The 23,464-nt window shown below is 36.8% G+C and overlaps 1 long non-coding RNA gene across 1 annotated transcript in view; it reads right to left on the bottom strand.

Moving 5' to 3' along the window:
- Positions 1-18,989: 18,989 nt before the first annotated feature.
- The window catches only part of LOC122476107, a 31,833-nt gene continuing 27,358 nt past the window's right edge, over positions 18,990-23,464 (bottom strand). The window contains exon 3 of the long non-coding RNA XR_006295391.1: positions 18,990-19,127. This is a non-coding gene — a long non-coding RNA (uncharacterized LOC122476107). The remainder of the gene's footprint in view (positions 19,128-23,464) is intronic.

Genomic DNA, 23,464 nt, shown 5'->3' with positions numbered 1-23,464 from the left:
AGATATTCTAAGAATAAACTGCTATGTTAGAGCAGTTGTAAAGAGACGCTTTCCTTTTTGTATTTAAAGATTCATCAAAGAAAAATATGTACACATCACTACAAGGCAAATACTAACAGAAGAATGAACATTATGAACATTGATAAAAAAACTAAATTTAATAACTGCAATGGCTAAGGGATGTGGAATTATGAAAACACAAGAGGCTTTTAGGATTCATCTAAACTTAATAAAACTTTTTAAATTGCTGCAATAGAGAAATTCTGTACAAAGCCAAGGTTTAATGATTACTGGGGAGATTCACTAGACTCTAAGTCAACCTTGAATTCCTGAATTCAAGTTTAACATTTTATCATCTATTTTACATAATTAAATTTTGTTACCTGAGCAGTGCTGGTAAATTTTGAAAAGCTTTCCTAAGGTTTAACAGGATACTAGGGTAAGAGGTTGGGTAAGAATTGCTCAAGAATCTGCACTCTTAGAGAAGCCTTCTGCTATGGGTGTAAGTTTGGGGTATAAAGTGTTTTAGATGAATTTTATCAAAGGAAGAAAATGTGTACTTAAATGTTCCTTCCAGGAGAGGAAAGAGAAGGAAAAGAACAACATTGCATTTATGACTCATCGCCATGACCTTGCTGTAGTTTCCTGAAGAAGAAACTTTTCCTCTTAATGAGGAAATTGGTCTCTCTCTTGGAACTGGTTAACTGGGACCAAAAATGTAAAACTTCTGCTGTATTCTTCTTCTCTCTCTTTTGTTTTTTAAATATTAGATATCTATGAGACCTAGACTTTAGAAAGAGTATTTTCCCCTGGACCCTGTGTAATTTGCTTGGCTGTCATAACAAAATACCATAGACAGGGTGTCTTATGCAACATAAATTTATTTTCTCTCAGTTCTGGGGCTAGAAGTCCAAGATTAACATGTTGGCAGGTTTCTCCTGAGGTTAGTTTCTCCTGAGGCCTCTCCCTCTTTGGTTTCCAGATGGATATATTCTTGTTGTGCCCTTATGTGACCTTATCTTTGTGACTATGCATTCTTGACGTCTCTGGTGTCCTAATCTCCTCCTCTTATAAGGATACCAGTCAGATTGGAAGAAGGCCAACTGTAATAACCACATTTTAACTTAATTACCTCTTAAAGGCCCTATCTCCAAATAGTCACATTCTGTGGTAGCAGGGGTTCAACATGAATTTTAGGAAGTGTAATTTAGCCCATAATGGACCCTTTGTTCAGTAACAAAGAGAAAAATAAGCATAATTTTTGGCACAGGTAAATGGAGTTTAGACTTCTGATATATGTCATATTCAGAGGTACAGTTGTTAAGAACTTCAGCCAACATATTAGGAGAAATTAGCTGTTTGGCTTTTCTCTTTTTCTTTCTCATATTGGACTCACTTTGCCTCTCCTACATTCCCTGTAAGGCATAAAAATATTTACCCTCAGGAAATATTTAAGCAGTAAACTCTCCCAGACCTACAGACTTTAATGATTCTGATAGACTTTTTCCTTTTTTTTTCTGATAAAAATGTAGCTTTAATGTAGCATTATATTGCATTATAAAATTGAGATGAGAGAATGATTTTTGTTTGTTTGAGAAATGAAGACATTATGAGGCCAAAAACCAGGGAGAGAAAATAGTGACAGAGGGAGAGAATACTCAAAACTCAGGCACTCATCCTGGAGAAAGAGGGGGATAGCTACTACATGCACAGGGCTCCGGTGGTGGACCTAGAAAAAGACCATCTTGGGAAATCTGACAATAAATGTTTTCACCAATGCCTAATGATGAATATCTGCATAGGCAGACTGTGGTTTAAGTATTATTTACAGTGACGGGAATTAGCATGTAGATCTACTTTTCTTGTCTACCCTATTGTCAGGTCAATAAAATATGCCCCGTGAAAGAGGTTAAGGTAATTTGATACTCCAAATGTGTAGGGCAAATGTCCTCGGAGATATGGTCAACACTCTGAGGCCACACCCAGAGTGCTTGTGGGTCACCAGGTCAGTCATTATCTTAGGTAGAGGCAGAAAAATGGAGAAAGGAAATAGCCCAGTTTTGAGCTGTAGTATGTGATTAAGGAATAGAACTTCCCAGCAATGTCATTAGGGTGACTCCACAGGCATTAAAATTTAGTGTGGAGGGGAGCCTGAGTGGCTCATTTGGTTAAGTGACTTTGGCTCAGGTCATGATCTTGTGGCTTGTGGGTTCAAGCCCCGTGTTGGGCTCTGTGCTGACAGCTCAGAGCCTGGAACCTGCTTCAGATTCTATGTCTCCCTCTCTGTCTGCCCCTTCCCTACTCATGCTCTGTCTCTCTCTCCCTCAAAAATAAATAAACATTAAAAAAATTAAATAAAATTTAGTGTGGATCTAGAGGAAATTAGGATGTTGTAGGATATTGTACTGCTTAGTAAAGTGTCCTGTACAAAATGAACGTTACTCTTTGATCTTAAGTACATTCAGTGTAGACTTTAGTTGCCTGAGGAAGGAATGAGACAAATAGAACAAACCCGGTACATGCATGTGTGTGTATGTTTGTGTGCATATGTGTGTGTGTGTGTGTGTGTGTGTATGTATGTGTTTGTGTGTGTGTGATATCTTACCTTCTACCTACCTCACCATCTTCTTATACTTTTAGAAGTCAAGTTCAGAGTCTGATGACTTTGAGGCACTCACAACAGTCAACTAGTTGCTGTTAGTGGGAGGCTCCCAGTCCTGAATAGAAGGTAGTTGTTTCTGGCATTTCACTTTGGCATCGTACAACTGAGAGGTAGGTTCATTATGAGCCAAGTTTTAGCAATGGTTAAATAGAATCCTCTAATGTATTATCTTAATATTAATTAAGTTACCAGATGACTTATGTTTCTTGCTAATCCCAAATCTGAGACGGAAAAGTGCCATAAAATGCAGGTAATTCAGAGATAACAGTTTGGTGACATTTGGATCACACTAACAACATGGGGAATGTTGACTCCAGTATTTCTTTTTATCCAAAAGAATGCCTCCACATGTATAACCTTTGCTTAAATATTTCTCATTGGAGGTAAGCTTCACAGACCAAAAAAAAAAAAAAAAATGGAAATCATGCGTTGCTCAAGTCAACCGGCTGAAGTAATTCCTAAAGCTAGCAGCTCTGGAATCCCCCTGACTCTCAGTCTGCACTAGGTAAAAGGTAGCTGAAATGCTTTACACTGAAAAGTGCATTTCCCAAAATATTGAGTCTATCAGTGCTTTTGATAAGAAAAATTATCCCAGTCTACTCCAAAACAGGGCTTGCCAAAGCAGAGAATGAAAGTACTCTTTCTGAGTACAAGCTAAGGACTATTAACTTATCTCAGAAGGTGATGAGAAGGCATAGATGGAAGAGGATAGGAAGGAGTAAGACACATAGGGAGAAGGTAACTCAAGGAAGTACTTCTGGCTTGGGGCTCCATTTAATGTCTGTGTGAATGCCACTGTCTGGAGCACAGCTCCATGAAATAATACATGTGAATGGTACTCCTGGAGGTACCCATTAAAGTGTCCTGGTAATATGAGGCTCTGAGTGGAAAATAATTTTCCATGATATGTACATATATACATTCCTAGAGAAATGCATATATTTTCCATTGGGGTTTATTAGATGTGAAGAGATTTGTCCCATGGAATGCACTATGCCTCTAAGCTATTTTTCTTTCTGTTGTTCATAATTTAACAAAAATAGCCATGTTTGAAAAGTAACCTCTGGGGAATTCTTTTCTTGAAATTATATAAGGTTTCAGTAACAAGGAGAAATCTCTGGTAGTGGAAAATGGCAGAACCCTCCTTTTTTCATTTATCACAACTATCCTTATGTTCTGTTGCTCTACTCCTGAAGCACAGACAAAAATATATAAAGATTTACTGGAAGAGACCTTTGAGTTAAAGATTCAATCAATAAAACAAATATTTATTGTCTGTATTATATGAAACTCAGTATAGTAATTTCTTTTTCAGTTTGCTTAAGTATAGAATTTTTACTTGATAACCAGAAGGAACCTAGTTAATGTATAGGCCAAAGCAACAAGAATTGATCATAAAGAGATATGGTCATAGAGAGACCAATAGGTTAAAGGTAGCTTCCAAATATCTCAATAGAAACAAGTAGATTTTTCATAGAATTTGGTGTTGAAAAAAGTCATACATGTAAACTATGTCAGGAATTGATAACTATCTTCGTTCTCTCTCCCTCCCTGCCTCACCCTTGCACCAGGATTGTACATAGGAAGGAAAATTAGACGTGTGAGTGTTGGATGCTTGTGTTGTTTGGAAATCAAGAAAGGATTTGAAATTTTACTTGCAAGTCAGGGACTGAGAGAACCTGTAGAATGTAGGATAGTAAGGTGCTCCAGCAACATACTTCTATAAAATAACCACAAAATTTAGTTGGCTTAAAACAACGATTATATTGTATCTCATATCTGTGTCAGGAATTTAGGCATGCTTAGTTGGCTGATTGTTCTATTTTATGCACATCAATTTATGAATATTGCTCATTAGTATTCAACTGGTAAATGGGCTAGACTGTTGGTCCCAATATGGCTTAATTCACATATCCTGAATCTTGGTAGGGAGACTGAAAAGCAAGGCTCAGCTGGGATGGTTTTCCAGAGCATGGCCTCTCCAACATGGTGGACTCAGGGAAATTGGTCTAACTTTTTACACGATGACCCATGTAAAATATTTCAGAGACAATATTCAAAAAAAAAAAAAAAAAAAAGGAAACTGAAGGGCTATTTGTATCTTAGCCTCAGAAATCTCATCCTTTTACTTCTAATGCATTCTTCTGGCCCAGCTAGTCACTAAGGCCAAGCCAGATTAAAGGAGAAGAGATTTAGAATCTAATTTTCCATGAAAGAGTCGCCAAAAAATTCATTGCTATTTTTAATCAGTTACAAAATGCTACCCATATACACGAGTAATTCAGTAGGGGTAGGAGATTGGAGCCCAAGACGTCTTTAAAAATATTAACCACTTCCTCTCCCCCCATCTTTTATTTTCAGAAATCTTATTTCCGTAGCTTATGAAAGAGGGTTTTGGTCAATCTAACTAGCAACTGTGTTGATTACCCATTTTTCCCTATACTCATTAAAAGGTAATGAGGAAGGGCATGACCCATAACCCAACAGCACCACTAAGAGGTCTGCTTTAGAAATAGACTTAGCCCTCAGTTTCAGCAATAGATCTCTGAATAGCTTGGGGAGACCAGAGCTGTGATCTGAAATTTAAGAAGCATACTTCTGCAAAGTTTAGTTGTGATATATTTGAGACTCAGTGGAGGGTGGTGCTAAAGTGCCCTGCAGTCACTAAAAGGGTAGCCATATTTTTGGAAACAGATGGCAGAACTGATGATAAGACTTTGCAGAAGTTCATATGATGAATAATGAGATAAAGTTTTTAAAATAAAGTTTATGAAAAGAAGAACCAATGATTAAATATAGGGTTATTTGTGTCTTGGAATGAGGCAGGAAGAAGAAAAGGAAAGACAAAAGCGAAGATACAGAGGTAGAGACATACATGACATACAGAAAGTTGTGCATATAGGGTAATGCAGCTGCCTCAAATCTTCTTTGGGATGAGATGAGGTATAATACTGATGCATAAAAATAAATTGTTTAACTCAGAAAGACACAGGTAGACCTAGGGAAATGTAGACCAAGAACAGAGGCAAACTCATCAAAGACACACACATAGAGTCCTCCACCCCATATATTAATCCATACAAACCCTACGTACAAATGCCAGAGTTACTTACTTTAGGCACTTTTGGGGATGAAATGGACTTAATTAACTAATGAATAGCTGAAAGTATTCCATGAAGAGAGGCATGCCAAGTCTTCATAGGGCCTCAGAAACTCAGATGAAAAATACATTGAGACACATTTCACAGACAGACACACCTGCATCATTCTTCCTTATAAAGATAACTGACCTTGGAATTTTTAAGGATTTGGCCATTAAAGTCATTTAAAGCTATGCTTCATTTTAGTATTATGCGAAAAGAATAAGCTATATTAAACTCATAATAAACTATGTTAAACTCATCAGAGGGTAGATTTTGGCTCAAGAACTGGAGAGTCCTTACTTCTGTCTTACTTTTAGTAATAACATAATGTCTATTACCATTAGCTTACAATTACTTGAGTAGTTTAATATACCTTAAAATTGCCAGAGTAGTTATTAAGGTCCTATTTCAATAAGCTATTAGTGATTATATAAGTAATAAGACATTCACATCTTGTAATTCCTTACATTCATTTTTCAGGGCATAGCAGATATTTTTAGTGGTAGGAGATAAGAGAAAGGAATCATTCTATCAGTATTGTAGATTTCATCTTTCTTGAAATTATACATTACTTAAGGACTGATTTTAAATATCACTTTTTTTCTTTAAAGTAAATTTTAACTAAAAATTGTTTTTCTACCCCCAAATTATAAAATGTTAACATTCTTTTTAACATTAAAAAAAAACCTGATAATACACATCTTGCTTCATTCCTAAAGTTCATGGCAATCTCAAACATGAGAATTGATTCATCTCTAGGATGTAGGTGATGTGCTGATATAGATCATGTATACTGATCATTGAGAAAATAATCTTACTTTTTGTGGATAGAAAAGACTGCATATGTCTTCTGAGGAGATAAACTTTAAAAAATTCTTTTAAATTAGAAAAATAAAAATTTGAAATTTAAAATTCTCAGGTCTCTGAAAAAAAACATCTTTTTAAGGTAAATGTCAAAAAATATCAATTGATCAAAGCAGATTTTGTTAAAGCATCACAAAGTATTGAAACTATATTTTTTAAGCTACATTTTTGAACTTGTTACTAGATGACACATTGTCAAATAATGAAATATCAAGTGATGATAAGACATGAAATATATTAGTGGTGGTAAAAACTTAATGAATTGTAATGCACTGCCAAAGACCTAAAATTTATGATTTACTTATGAGCTAAAATTGTATGATGTGCGAAGATACCTGTGGTACATAGCTTCCAAGATGGCTTTCAATGGAGTCTTACTTCTTGGCATTCACACCCTTGTGTACTCCCTTCCTACAGTGAATAAAAATGTCTTGTGTCACTAATAGGAAATTGCAAATTTGATGGAGTATGGCTTTCAAAGCTATTTCATTGATAGGTTGTAGCTCCTATTTTATTCTCTTAGCTCAAGAATTTTGGTGGTAAGCCAGTTGTCACGTCACGAGGATACTAAAACAGCACTATGAAAGAAAGATCCTTGTGACAAGGAACTAACTGACAGTGGCCATGTGAGTGAGCTTGGGAGCAGGTTCTCCAGCCCTGGTCAAGCGTTCAAATGACTGTAGCCCTGAGCAACATCTTGATGGCAACCTCATGAAGTGCAGTGTGCCAGAAATAACTAGGTCAGCCACTCCTGAATTCATGACCCAAAGACACTATATGACATGTATGAGGTCATAAATGCATGTTGGTTTTGTTGCTGTTGTTGCTAAGTTTTGGACTGATTTCTTATACTGTGTTTGAGAACTCATATACCAAAATATTGATTATTATAGGCCAAAATCTAACACTTAACAACCGCTCAGCATTATGAAAAATCACTTTATTAATTCTGGGTCTCAGATACCTTATAGATAAAGTATAATAGTATAATTAGATGATCTCTAGGATCCCTTTTAGATATAATATTTATGAATCTTTCTGAATATAAGAATATGAATGTTAAGTTAATCAAGTCCCACTAGATGACTTAAATATTGAAGGAAAACTTTTTTTGCTTAATCATTATAAGCTATTTTCATTTATATTTAAAATCACTCAAAAGAGAAGCAAATATTTTAAAAAGTTGATGTAGTTAGTGAGCTAACTCATGCTGCAATCATTTTAAATTGGCAAGTATGTTGTGGAAGATAAATTGTATAATATATAAGGCATATTAATAAAAGGTAAGGGGAAAATGAGTTAATATGAGTTTTAGTGCAGGATGAACATTTGAATCACCTGGAGAGATTTTTTTAAATGTACTGATGCTGGGGTCTCTTTAGATCAATTAAATTAGTGTTTCTGGTAATGGAATGAGATATGAAAAATTTTTGTATACTCCATAGTAATTCGAATTTATAGCCAATATTAAAACTGCTGACACTTGGGGGGGAGTTGTTAGTTACCAGATTGAAGAGAATTTAGAGTGGGTCCATTGTGGATGGAGAATAAGGACACTCAAACTCTGCTGGAGACCTCCCCATTGGAAAAAGAACCACTGGCCCTGCTCACTCAGAGCTCATTAATGGAAAGCTGTTCAACTGTCTATACTTGCATAAGTCAACTAGTTAATTAAGATCCTCTCAGCAAGAGTGGAAGAAAGCCTGAGGGGTTAGTGTTCACCTGGATTATATAATTGTAAATTAAGGATTATAGATTAAACTGAGAAAATGCCAGAAGTTGAGTATAACAAAGAATATATAATCTGTGTAAGCAGGTGATATAGCATAGCCTAAGTATTCGGATATTTATTATTAAAATAAAGTATTTGGTTACTCCCTGTGGAGTAATTTGGAAACTATTCTTCTTGTGTTTTTTAATGAGTTTATTTTCTAATCACAACAATAAAAATAAAGGTCAGCATTTTAGATCTGATGGTCCTCACTATCTCTAAAGACAACAATGCCATCTGGCCATCACCCATAATATGTAGGCATAAAATCTTAGCAACTTTCCAAATGCCATTAGTGTAAGCACTTTGCATAGTAAAAACAAAGCACAACACCATTTAAAAATTAAAAGACTAATGAGAAGTTGGAAAAATTTCACTACGTGAAAAATAGCACATAAATCAGAAGGAAAATAGATTGTATCAATAAAAATGTGGGCAAATAACATGAGCTGACAATTGAGAAAAGAACAAATACAAATGGTCAACAAAAACTTGAGATATTCAACCTCATAATAAATGAACATTTGCCATCTGTAGGATTAGCAATCTTTTTTAGTGACAGTGTTAGTGATATCTGTCACTTCCATCCACATAGGGAGTTAATAAGCATTTTAATTAGAGAACAGTTTAGTACTCTGTATTCAGATTCCATACATGAAAATGTCTGAAAATTTATATTTAAAATATAAATGGAAAAAGGCAAATATAACTATCTTCAAGGAAGTTTATTTCATTGTTGTTAAAATACAGGCAATTTGAAATTATTCAAGTGACATTAAAAAGAGGGCTGATATTATATTATGGCATATCTCTAAGATAGGTATGAAAGTATAGCACATCTATGAAATGAAATAATATTTAGCTATTAATGATAATGTTATCAGGAAGTATTGATTGAACCTATTATTAAAGGAGAACATTTTAAGTTAAATTCAAATCATGAATAGTAAGAAACTTAATACAGGGATAGGCAATGGCCAGGCCATATGTGATAATAGAATTCTGACTTTCAACCTCTGCATCAAAGGAAGCTTCCACCAGCTGAGAAACCAAACCACACTTGTGCAACCAATAGCCCCGAACAGGGAGGGTGTGGTCCATGACTGCAAAATTCTCTGTTTTTTACCTCCACCTCCAACTCTGAACCATCCAGAGAAAGCAAAACATGTTCCTCTAACCAATCACATAACATGCCCTTCCTCTAGTTAGCCTACAGAAGGGGGCTCTAGAAGTCCCTCCACCTTCCTCATGCCAGTCATCATCACCCAGAAGAGCACATCTGAAACTTTCTTCTTCCCACCGTAAGGCATTATCTCCCCATCTCTGCCTTTGAGTCTCTGCCAAATGCAAGTGATGGTGGTTGAATCCCTTGCTCCTGTGAGTTCTGAATAAATAACCTCTGTTTGGTCTCATTTAGGTAGTCTTCGATTATTTCCACAATAGCATATTAGTATGGAAATTTTGTGAGTGTTTCTGTGAGCAAGATTTGTTTCTGAGTGTATGCCTGGGGAAATTTCTGAAGCCAGTCACTAAGATATTAAACTCAGTTATGTCTGGGAGGTAGGATGTAGAGTGATTTTTACTTCACAGTACTTTGCATTTGAGTTTTTTAATAAGTACACACAATTTATGTAAATTGTTCAGTATTATGAAATAAAAGATTTCCACATATATAAGACATTATACTTCTATATATATATGTGCGATGAGGCTTAGTTGACTAGACTTCCCTTCTCTCCACCATTCTTTTTTTAATTAAAAAAATTATATTTTGTTATTATCATTTTTTTAGTCACTTAAAAAAAACAACTTCCCATATTGGGTATCTGGAAAGGTTCATTCTGATAGATATTCTTTAAATATGAAAAGTAGATTGAGTTGAGGAATATATTTTTAATTATAAAAATGATTAATGAGTGTTAACCATAAGGGGACTCCATGATTCAACAGTCTCCATTATCCAGCCATAATTCAAATAACTATTATGATTCCAACGCTAGAAAGAAATCTCCTTAGATTAATAAATATAAATCTTCATGGTCGTCAATTTTCCCTGATGTTTCTTTAACAAAGGCCAGAAAGATTAGATTTTTTGAATGGAGCATTGCTCATTTCTGTCAACATTTGATTATTTATCCCTCTAAATTAAACAAAACCCTGGATATGACAAAGACTAAACTTTGAATATATTTGCAAACCTAACTTATACAGCTTATGGGGAAAAGGAAGTGCAAATATAGTGCCAACTTCTCTTAGCTGAACACAATGCTGTTTCTAACTAATAATGATGTTATAGAGCCAGTCACATGAAGAGATATGCTTAATCCATTTTAAGGTTTCTGCTCTGCAACTAGTCTACCTTCCTTCATTTCTTGGTGTGACTCCCGACCTTTCATCCATAGCAAGCAAGATAGCAATCAGGGACAGGGCTAGTCACCTGGGAGAGACAAACAGTCATCAAGTACATGAGACCTTTCTGTCTCTTTTGTGCCATGTTTTTTTCATGTCATACTATTGTTGTGAGGATTGAGTAAACATATATAGGTAACTAAAGGGTAGGTCCAATCAACTGAGAATCATCACATATATCATATATAGAAATATTTATACTTTATATATGTGGAATCTTCATTTTTGTAATACTAAACATAATAACAAACTGCTTTATAGACTTACAATGGTTCTTATTTCTACTTGCATAAACTGTGTGTGATTTTGCTATGACTAAAAATCACCCTATAGCCTACCTCCCAGACATAACCAGCTTTAATATCTTAGTGACAAGCTTTCAGAAATTTCCCCAAGCATATATTCAGAAACAAATATAAAAAATTTAGAAGGCAGGCTTGCTTTAGCCAAGCATCACATGCATGATAGTTACTACTACTATTTCATGTTCCAAATTGTTTTGCAATCAACTCTGATACATGTAAAACATAGCCAGTATGTTCTCTTTTACTAGCTTAGAGTATGCGACAAGACCTTATTTCCTTTATCGTTAAAAGTACAAGCAATTTTTAATACCAGAGGGCTTCCCATTGCCCAAATTTCCAAGATCCACAAGGTTTGCCTACCCCAGTCCAAGATCAGTCTTCTTTGTGGCTCAAGAGTAGGAGGACTCAGCTGGGCCAGCACATCCACTGTTTGCAAATGCTGACCTCAGGAGAGTTCCCGAGCCTGCTTTCAGAGCCACAACCAGGCTTTGGGGACAGGAGAGTTCAAGGGTCCATCTGCCTCAGGGATGCTCTGTACCTGAAGGGAACATGGAGAAAAAAAAATCCCATCCCCACAGCACCACAAAGGACAAAGGCTTACCTTTTGTCCCTACAATTACAAGACGACACTCTAACAGCCCTTTCCATAACAAAGGCATTGTGTTCCCACAGGAAAATGAAAAATCTAATATTGGAGACCCAAAGCAGGGAGTAAATTTTAAATAGCACTAAGGCTTAAAATAAATAAACTGATGATAGAAAAATAAATGAAGTGATTGATAAAACAATATTTAAGACCCCCCCCCCCAAAAAAAAAACCACATCTGAGACACTAATTCTCAGTGAGTAAGCTGTTACACATGTATCTTGGCTGATTTAAAAAATTAAATAAGTCTCATCCTCTCCCAATATGCTCTCTTAAAATACATGCTATAGATATCTGTACATCTGGTGAGAAACTTTATGTGTATTTATGCTTTTTGGCAGAAAAGGAATTGTTTCCAAATTGAATATGTCCTGAAAATGTCTTATGCGCTATTAAGAATGATTTGTTTCTTCCTCTACCATTGCATTTTCAGATGCATCCATTGCCTTCGGTACCATCACCTCAACCCCACAGCAGTGCTGTGGAATCATTCAGTTTACCCATTTTGGAACATTTTGCTCATTTCCTTAAGAGTTTTAATCTTGTGAAGAACAGATCTTCACTCATATTTCTTTGCATCCTTCTCAGCTCCTTGAACAGTGTTTATCATGTAATGAGGTTAATTAATTTAAATTATTCAGTTTCTGATTTTAGTGTGTGTCACACAGTCACAGTTGTGCCCTTACAAAACACATGTTAATAGTTGTTTCCATTGGTAAAATGATGCCCAAAACTGCACTGGATGGACACACAGCTCTACTTCCAAGTTTGCAAGCACATCTAGACAATTGCAGCAAGTTCAGTGTAAGCATCCTGAGGTGCCTAAAGTTCACATTTAGTAATTTGATCTGGTCTTAGTGTTTTGTCTTCAGAATGGGAGCCAATGACTGAATGAGCATCACAGAACCTGACCTCAGTTCTCAAATCTGAAAACGCTTTCTTCCCTTATTCCCTCCTCCAGTAACCTTGTCGTTTATCCAACTCACTACTTTCCTTCTCGATGTGGGATTAGTTTTAGGATGCAGCTGGAGGGAAGTGATTGGCCAAAGTTCTGCCCCATCCCCTCTGACCCTGATGAGTCCTCCTCTGCGTGCTGGAGGTGAAGGAGAGGACTTCTAATCTGTATTAGCCTTCCAGACTTGCCTTAGGATGAGGGGGTAAGGATGAAGACATGTTATGATAAGAGCCAGAGTAATAGGAAAGATATGTGAAGACAGGCTGAGACTCTCCAAATGTTATTTATTTTAAACCAATTCTTTCTTTCTCCTTCTTCAATGGCTCTCATAGTCATTGAATAAATAGGCTGGGAAGGTTGAGTCGTCTCTCCATCCCCTTCCTAGTGAGAAGGAAGACCCCCTTTTGTGCTGGCCTGTGTGGGTCTCAGCTACCTAATGGGTTAGTTTACAATTTAAGCTTGTCTTTCCTCACTTTGTTATCTATTTTCTAGATGAAGGTACCCGTGGCTAATAATATGAGTATTTAATAGAAGTGATCTTTTGTTGAACATTTATATGACTGAAACAATTAATTAAAGAGTTCAGCAAAGGGCCATGGAGACCTGGCTTTGGCAAGTTCTTTGAAGCCACTTAAGGATGACGGGGGTGGGGGGGCGGGAACCCAACTGAAACAGACACAGAGTGTTCATATGGCTGAATATTACCAATGGGAGGAAAAAAAAAATACAGGACCTACCAGACATGACTGGAGCACAGACACTCCCTATAGTGGTATATGGTATCTTCATGGACACACCCTTTCTGTTAAAGTACAGCAAAACATGGGTTCTATTTTGAGACTAGGTGGTTTGGTCATCATTTTTGTCTTGGGCATCAAGGAAAGACAATTTGCTTTGTTAAGAGGAGGTTCCACACACCAGACTCCAGCACTAGGACTTAACTTCCAAGCCACTCTAAGTGGGAAGAGACACCTGATGAGAATTGTTTTGACCCCTAAGAGAGGACCGGCTGGGGCAGGGATCTGTGAGCTTATGTGGCTGATCCAGTGATGGAATTGAAATGCTCTAGACCTCAAGGAAGTAAAATAGAACAAAGATAACTAAAAAAGAAGACTAAAATAGTTTTCTGAAAATATAAAACAATAAAACCATTAACATTTTTGAAATACCCTGTCGTTTTCACTGCATATTTGATTACTGAGCACTTATTTCATATGGATGTCAAACCTAAACTTATTATTTTTGTAGATATAGATGGGGGTAGATTATCTTCCTTCATTTCTTTTCAAGCTAAGGTAATTATCATTGTTTTCTTTCTTTTTTTTTTTTTTTGGAACACACTCTAAAGATTTTTGGATATCAGGATAGGTGGGCATAAGTATAAAGCATATGAAAATGCTTTAAAAATTTTACTGTTATTCAACCACTGAGATAATATATTATCTTGTCACCTTTCTCGGTAGATGAAAGGAAAAATGTTTTCTAAAGTTTTTTCTAGTAAAATACTTCAAAAGGATCTCATCCAACAATTCTGAAGTGTTAAGATGTATTGCATTACCTCTGGCAGAGAGGTCCCTGAGACCCTTTACAACCTCTTTTACTCCAGGTTGTGACTTTTGTCACAATGCTATTGACCTGTTTCTTTAGGTAACTCACTGCCCAGATGGTCCACAGGCCAAATCTATTCACTCTGTTTATTCCAGATAGATGTGGTAAACAGGTGCGTGCATTATATCAAAATGACAGTAGATCTGTTTTGGGCTATATATTGCTGATATAGATATCTTCTGTTTTAAAAGCTAATATAAGCTATTTTCTGATAGACACATGACCTACACACAAATTAAACATGCATTTGGGGTAAATGTCTTTGAATTATTAGTAAAAGAATATTTTTAAGATAAATTGAAAACATACTTTGGAAAAAATTTCCTGAGTTGTGTCAAAAGTTGATTAGGAAAATAACGGTAACAAGCAAGTCAAAGCAAGATAGAAAGATTTTTGTAATATCAAATCTAAAAATAAAGCATGGATGAATTAAAAATTGTTGGCAAAATATCATTTGTTCTGAGTCAATAGCCATGTGGGAAAAATAAAGCAACTTCTTAAATGCGAATTTTCACATCAAAGTAATAACTAGCTTATCCCTCAGTAACAAAAACAGATCTAAAACAAAAAGACAAAAACAGATCTCATGTATCTGGTAACAATGCACTCTAAAGGTTTGTATTTTAAGACGAATAGAGATGTACTGTAGTCACTCTGATATTCAATTAAAGACAATTTTTTGCTTTATTAGAAACTTACATATTAGTTTTGCATTATATATTTACTTTAATGAAAATGATATGTAAATAGTTTTTGCAGGGGCACCTGGGTGACTCAGTCAGTTAAGCATCCGACTTTGGCTCAGGTCATGATCTCACCCTTCTCAAGTTTTAGCTCCATGTCAGGCTCTGTGCTGACAGCTCGGAGCCTGGAGCCTGCTTGGGATTCTGTGTCTCCCTCTCTCTCTGCCCCTCGCCCAGTTGCACTCTGTCTCTCTCTGCCCTCACCCACTTGCACTCTGTCTCTCTCTCTCTCAAAAATAAATAAACATTACAAAAATTTAAATAGTTTTTTTTTTTTCAAACAATGCTGCTGAGAAATCTGTCAGTGCTACAGAAGAAAAGCAACAATAACCAGCACTTGACAGTCCTGGCCTGGATTCTCTTAGGCAAGCATAAAAGCACATTTCCTCCATGACTCTCCTCTCATTGATGCAGCAGACTCGCACCTCAGTGTATAAACAAATTGCTCATTTTTCTTTCTGTATAACAACTTACTTCTATTTTAATCTTCCATTCTACCAGAAGTAACAGGATCTTACTATCAATTAGTCTCTTTCCCGTATCATATAAGTATGCTTTATCCTGAGTTTTGTCTAATCTCTGGGAGCCTATGCATTAGTCAGGGTTCCTCAAAGAAACGGAACCAGGGGAGCCTGGGTGGCTCAGTCGGTTGACCGTCCAACTCTTGATTTCAGTTCAGGTCATGATCCTAGGGTTGTGGGATTGAGCCCCAATTTGAGCTCTGTGCTGTGCATGGACCTTGCTTGAGATTCTCTCTCTCTCTCTCTCTCTCTCTCTCTCTCTCTCTCTCTCTCTCTCCCGCTGCCCCTGTCCCCCACTTACGGTCTCTCTCAAAAAACAAACAAACAAAACCCAGAACTAATAGGACAATAGGATGTGTGTGTGTGTGTGTGTGTGTGTACACATATATGTGTATCTATCTCTATACATAGATGTTTATTTTTGGAAATCGGCTCACATGATCATGGAGGTGCAAGTTCAAAATCTGCAGAGTAGGCTGGCAGGATGGAGACCCAAGACACAGTCTAGTTTGCATCTGAAAGAAGTCTGTTGGCAGAATTCCCTTTCTTCTGGGAACTTTAGTCTATTAAGGCCTTCAACTGATTTGGAGGAGGCCCACCCACATTGTGGAAGATAATCTGCTTTGCCCAAAGTCTCCTGACTTAAATGTTAATTTCATCTAAAACACACCTTCACAGAAATGTCTAGAAGAATGCTTAAGCAATTATCCAGGTACTGTGACCCAGCCAACGTGACACATAAAGGTCACCATCACAGTTTATTTAGTACCGTTGTGGTAGGGAGGTGGAAAGGAGGGACCATCTCATCTTTAATGTCATCAGTCCATGACTGAGACTGCCAAGGTCACTGTCCTTATGGCCCTGCTCCCCTGACCTTTCAAGAGTGTGGTCTTGCATGCTTCTGTTGGTACAGGAAAAATCTGCTTCCTTAATTGCGAGTGCAAAAGAATCTCCACAAAACTCTCTGCAGCAGCATCAGCTGAGACATATGAGGAGGCTGCTTCCTGATTGAGCCTGTCTCCCTGGACGTTGTGACAGTGTGGAGCCCGTGAACCTGACAAGCTCATCACCCTCATCTCCTCTACTCCTTCCACATTTCCCGACAGCCCCATCCCTGCCTGCCCACCCAGGCTTTCCCTGCCTGGATCTGGATCATTCTTTCACATTTGTGCCTGAGTATTCTTTATTGCCACAAGCATTTGGGCTTTTTGAACCTTGAAACTACACATTAACAGGGATTTCTTTTTGTTGTTGTTGCTATTTTGTTCTGTTTTCATTTTCTCAAAGTTGCCCCATCTTTAGCTATCTGCTTCAGTAGTGACAAGAGTAAAGGGGAAGGAAAGGATAAAATGTGCTTTTAATTTATTTATGACATAAATTAGACATACTATCTTAGGGAGTCATGAGCAATCAGGAATATCAGTGCAGTCCATTAAAAAATTACTTCTTTGGGTGATTTCTAGCTTCTTGAAAGCTCTGTTGATATTACTAAAGCTTAATTTATAATCCTCTTTCTGTTTCTTGAACTCCCACACCATGGTAAGCACTGTGTCTTTCTCACATTGTTTAAAATTGCAACTTGGATTTGCCTGCCTGAGGCTTGAAGACCTTCAGGATCCCAGAACTGTCAATTCTAAGCAAATGCAGAGATTTTTTAGGTGTCCACCAGATGGCACTGTTGACCAGAGAAAGGTGACTAACTTGCTTCAGCTCTGAAACAAACCTGTGTTAATACTGATTTAATTCCAAAAATAGAAGGGGGAAAATGTCAGGAAAAAGAAACACATAGATCCAGGATGCAAGCCCATCTTGGGTCAACAGTAACAACTCTTCACTTAAGCAAGAAGTAACAACTCTGCCCTCAGAGCGAAGGAACCATCATCCTTGAATTATATTTCATTCACCTTGGATTCCACAAAGCTCTGATAGGTAGACCCCACAGGTGCTTCTGTTAAGTCTGTTCAGTGGCTAGACCACTGGAAGCTTGGGCCCCGGGCTCCACCTGAGGCTTTGTGATCAGAACACCCTTGTTCTCGATCAAGTTATTTAATCAATCTTGGCTTCAATTTCTTTATCTATAAAATAAGAATCTGAATTTGGTGAACCCTCCCAGTTTGAAAATATAATCCCTGTTTCACAGATAAATTTCAGAGAAATGCCTTTCTCAAGGTCACAATTTCTTATCTTATGAGTCTGTACTAGAACTCAACCTTCTTCACTCCTGAATGCAGGCAAGGGTCCACTAAGATGTGAAGCTTTTCTGCTGTTCCTTTCTGAATCAACAAAAATATATATTTATATTTATATTTATTTACATATATATTTAAGAAAAAATTTAAAAATATAATTTAAATATTATATATATTTATGTTTGGGGAAAATGGCTCAGTTTTTTAAATGGATTGTTTTAGAAATCAAAATATAATGTGCATACAGACATATTTACGAATAATAAAGTGAATACACATTTACCCAGCACTCAGCTTTACAAAGTAGGACACCTTTTCTACCTTATTATACAAAGAAATCCAGTCCTTCCCTGTCTATATAAAATCGTATCAAGATCTAACTTTACTCCCCTCCCCACCAAAAAAAAGAGTTTTCAGCTAGCAAAAGGCCATTTCCTCCAGGGTTTTACCTTAGTGGCTTTACACTCTTAGCTCATCCATAAGCTTCGGAAGGCAAAGACAACCATATGTTCCTTTAGGCTCTCATCTCCCCATTACCATCTTTTGGGAGAGAAGAATCAAGTTAATACTTAAACTGCACTTTCTTCCTGCCTGTAATCTTCATTTTAAATTATAGTAAATTGTTATTCTCATTAATGCTAAAATATAAATCATTTACCTCTTTTCTGGGGGACCCTTTGGGGAGAATAAAAGAGCCAGGGTTCATAGTGGCCCAGAGAAGAGAAAGAGCCCATGAAAATTTTCTAAGGAGGTGAATATTTTCAGGGAAATGTCTGAAGCTGCAATGTCTACATATAACATTTAAACTTATCTGCCATGAGGTAACTCAATTTAAGTCTCTTATTGCACATAAACTTTCAATTGCGGCTCACATTCCGTAGAGGTAGCATTTAGGGGTTAAAGAGCAAGGCCTAGAAGAGAGATGAATGGTTTAGATAAAGATGGGAATTTGAGTACGAAAGAATGAGGAAAAATGTAAGCTCTCCAGATCTCAGTGTGTTTAGGGTGAACTTTTGGGGTTTTTGAATTCAAATGTTACTAAAAAGGTTCTCCTCATTATAGTAAAAGATTTGAGATAGCCAGAGAGCTGATATCCAAGTTACATATGTGCAGAAATATAACATGCATTTGTTGGAAATAGCAAAGTGTTTTTAAGTTCACGCACGTGAATGGTAAGGTTCACTAATAAATTCTTTTAATTTCTTGGAAATTCACATTCTTTGAACTTCTTTGTGGTTCACTTATGTTTCTCTCTGTTGAATTTCTTGGTAATCCCAGAGGGTCAGGGATACTTCTCAGATTGTTTTAAGCCTGAAAAGAAGTGAAATAGTGCATTTTTCAGCTGTTGGCCATTTTGTCAGCTTCTAAACCAACATCTCCGCCACCCTCCCAAAGGGTTAAGAGAAAGGCTGTGACAGAAAAGGAGCAGCAATTATATACTTCCTGGGAAAATTGCCAGCCATTCCTGGTCTCTGACCTTCTTTCTCGACAATATGTCCAACCTCTCTGCCTTTGAAATTTATATCTTAATCATACTTCACATTTGACAGTGTTTTGGATTTTTCTAAACAAATTTAAATGCACCCTTTCCCTTGGATATTATCCCCACTGCAGACCTAAATTGCTAGGGCAGATTCTATCATCTGTATTTTCCACATGGGAATCCAGATTAAAAAAAAAAAAAAAGTAAACTTTATTGCTCAAGGTCACACAAAGCTCAGAGAAAACCCACATTTTCTTTCTCCAAGGCTAATGAGTGTTCAAATGCAGGAAGCTACTTTCCGTCTCCAAACATAATCTTCACTTCCCTGTTGACAATGTAACTCACTGAAGCCCAAATACCTCCAAGTCCCAAATGAAAGCTATCAAGTGTTTGCCTCTGTATCTATCCTTGCTCGATCTTTTTTACTTTCTGCCCTGGGAAATAAGCTCCAGGAAAGTTAGCATCAAATGATGAATTAGTTGTTTTTACAAAATGAATAATCAAAGTCGTGATGAAACTGTGAACCCACTTCCAAGTTTTCTCTTTATATGGAAGCTTCAGGATCATTACTCACAGAGTTGCACAAAGTATCACAGATCCAGGTCCAAGTGAAATGATTCAGTATTTATCCAATATTTAACGAATGTTTTCTTAGAAAAAGTTTCCATGTTCAAATTATCTGAAGTCCTTTTTTTAATGTTTATTTATTTTGAGAGAGAGAGAGAGAGAGAGAGAGAGAGAGAGAGAGAGAGGAGGGGAGGGGAGGGGCGGGGCAGAGAGAGAGAGAAAGAGAGAGTGAATCCCAAGCAAGCTCCATACCTTAGTGTGGAGCCTGACATGGGGCTCTAAGTCATAAACTGTGAGATCGTGACCTGAGCCGAAACCAACAGTTGGATGCTTAACTGACTGAGCCACCCAGGCACCCCCAAAGTCCTTTGTTAAAGGACCTGTACATCGTATTTGTACACACCTTCCTTATGAATAGAGAGGTTGAGGAGTGCAGCATGTCCCTAACTTGTATTCCCACAGAACTTTCTACAGAACTGTTTTTTGTTTCCTTTTTCCAGGACATTCTTTGTGAAAATTTCTGTTAGAGAACAGAGCTTTGTGATGATGTCTATAATACTGCTTCTCAGCATTATTCTAAGGATCTTTATATATTTATATATTTCAGAATTGTATTAAATCAATAATAGTCGAATGAAACCTTCAGGTAAATTTGGATAAAGTGTTTTAAGTTGAAAATATACAAAGGTATTATTTTTTTCTTGACTGATTGAAGAAAAATAAAGCAAAGAAATTTAATCTGTATTATATATTTGTGCAAGGCACAAATGACCCAAACCATAAAAGATGAACATTTCAGGGCTCTAACACTCACTGAGGATAAGGAATGAGATAACAATGGAAGGGGGCAAGTTCACAACAACAACAAAAAAAGTAATTTCCTTAAGTGTCCTCAGTGGAGGGTCTTCACCTTCAACAATCAGAAATCCTGATGCATCTGTTTGCTCCTCCACTTCTCTCTCCAGTTGAGACTGAATCTTGCTGTTGCAAGGCCAATTGGGAATTTATATTTCCCTCAGCAACTTGCCTTGCTGATTCCAGAAACAAGTGGAAGACATCCATTCCCAGACAAAGCATGTCAGGTTGGATCTCAAGCTCAGTTGTATCTTTGAAAGAGGATGCTTTAACCTACTTCTTCAGAATTTTCACAACAGGTGCAACATGGACAGAAACAAAATCACAGTTGCTTCACTGATGCCAGGTTGGTGGTTGTTAATCTTAATGATTCCAGACATTTCTCTAGGCCTTTGAAATGTTCATAATACACTTAATTTGAATTCTCATTTCTACTTCCCACGATGTTATGCACAAGACAGGGGTAATGATCTCTGTTTTAAGAGAATGTGGATGGTAGTTGCTAGGAAGGATTGCATCTGTGACTCTGTCCCTCCATTTAGTTTTTTTTTTTTTAAATTACCTATACAATACAAGCCTACTTCCTTGAATGAGGCACCATTTTTAAGATAACATCAAAATAAAATATTTTGGTTATTTTGTCAGCCACTGGGCTAAGCTCTGACTTAACTTATGTATCTACAGCTGTGTTAAGAACTTTATATAAAGATCAATGAAATAGATACTATTTTTCTTTATATATTGTACATACATTACTTTTTAAGTTCAGATATTTATATATAATTACCTTATGGATTTGTTGCTATTCAATATATTTTGGCAGTTGCATATAATCATAATCATCATCTCAAACGATATGTAGAATATTCCCATTATTCCAGAAAGTTGCCATGTACCACTTAGCTGTCAGTTTTCACCCCTCAAAATCCCAGGAGAACTATTTTTTTATTTTATTTATCTTATTTTAGAGTGTGTGTGAGCAGGGGAGAAGGGGAAAGGGAGAGGGAGAGGGGGAGAGAGAGAGAGAGAGAGGGAGGGAGGGAGGGAGAGAGACAGAGAGAGTGAGAGAGAGAGAGAGAGAGAGAGAGAGAGAGAGAGAGAGAATCCCAAGCAGACTCCACACTCAGTGTGGAGCCCAGTGTGGGTCTCTATCCCAGGAACCAGGATCATGACCTGAGCTGAAGCCAAGGGTTGGACCCTCAGCCAAGAGAGCCACCCAGACGCTCCAGGGAACTATTTTTAATTTCTGTTGCAGTCATCATCCCTTATCCACAGGGGATATCTTCCAAGGTGCCTCAGTGGTTGCCTGAAACCACAAGTTGTATTAAATCCTATATATATTATGTTTTTCCTGTGCATACATACCTATGATAAAGTTTATTTATATTTTTTTAAAAAAATTAACATTTATTTATTATTATTGAGAGACAGAAAGACACAGAGCATGAGCAGGGGAGAGGTAGAGAGAGGGGGAGAACAGAATCTGAAGTAGGTTCCAGGCTCTGAGCTGTCAGCACAGAGCCCGACAAGGGGCTCGAACTCACAAGCTGCGAGATCATGACCTGAGTCGAAGTCAGTCGCCTAACCAAGTGAGATATCCAGGTGCTCCCCTATGATAAAGTTTAATTTATAAGTTAGGCACAGTAAGAGATTAACAACAACAAATAATAAAATGGAACAATGATAGCAATATACTCTGATAAAAGTTATCTGAATGTGGTCTCTCTCAAAGTATCTTGTGCTGTATCTTTCTTGTGATATTATGAGATGATAAAATGCCTACTTGATGAGACAACGTGAGGTGAGTGATGTAGGTGCTGTGACACAGCACTAGGCTACTACGGACCTCTGACTGTATGTCAGAAGGACAATCATCTGCTTCAGACCGTGGTTGACCACGGGTAACTAAAACCGTGGGGAGTGAAACTGTAGATAAGGGAGCACTACTGTACTTTAGATGTTCTTGAACCTCATTTAATTATAAACATGTTTTCTCTGCTCTTTTGTGTAGGGTTTGTTTCACGCAACATAATATCTTTCTGAAATTTTTCCATGTTGTACTGTGTCTGATTTTTTAAAAATTGATTATATTCCACTGTATTAATATACCGTACTTTATTTTTCCTGTATCATATTGATGAACATTTGAATTCTTTCCACTTTTGGATATTATGAATAAATGTCCTTTGAAAATTCCCAAACAAGGATTTCTTTAGATATACGTTTTCATGTCTCTTCAGTAAACACCTAGGATTGGGACTTCTGGTCATGTTTAACCTTGTAAGAAGATGACATTTTTTCATTTTCCATTTCTACCAATAACAACATGTGAGACTTCTGGTTGTTTCATCTTCTCACCAAATTTGATATTATGATTTGATTTTAGCCATTCTATAGGATATGGAATAGTACCTCCCTGAAGCTTCACTTTTCATTCCCCAATGACTAATGATGTTGAGCACTATTTCAGGGTCTAGTTGCCTTTTTTTTTAATCTTTCTTTGAAAGTAAGAGTTTAATGATTTTGCCTAGGTTTTTGTTTTTAATTACTGATTCGAAATAGTTCTTTATGTGCCCTTTATTTGTACCCTTTGTCAGATATACGTTGTAAATTTTTTTTTTCTCTAAACTATGGTTTGCCTGTTCATTTTCTTCTTCTTCATATTTTTTAAGTGTTTTTTTTTTTTAATGTCTATTTGTTTTGTGAGAGAGAGCAAGAGTGCACAAGCAGGGGAGAGTGAGAG

The sequence above is a fragment of the Prionailurus bengalensis genome, chromosome E4, assembly GCF_016509475.1.
Source record: "Prionailurus bengalensis isolate Pbe53 chromosome E4, Fcat_Pben_1.1_paternal_pri, whole genome shotgun sequence".
Taxonomy (NCBI): domain Eukaryota; kingdom Metazoa; phylum Chordata; class Mammalia; order Carnivora; family Felidae; genus Prionailurus; species Prionailurus bengalensis.
Note: the sequence above shows the minus strand (reverse complement) of the source record. Positions and strands in the feature narration are given on the sequence as shown.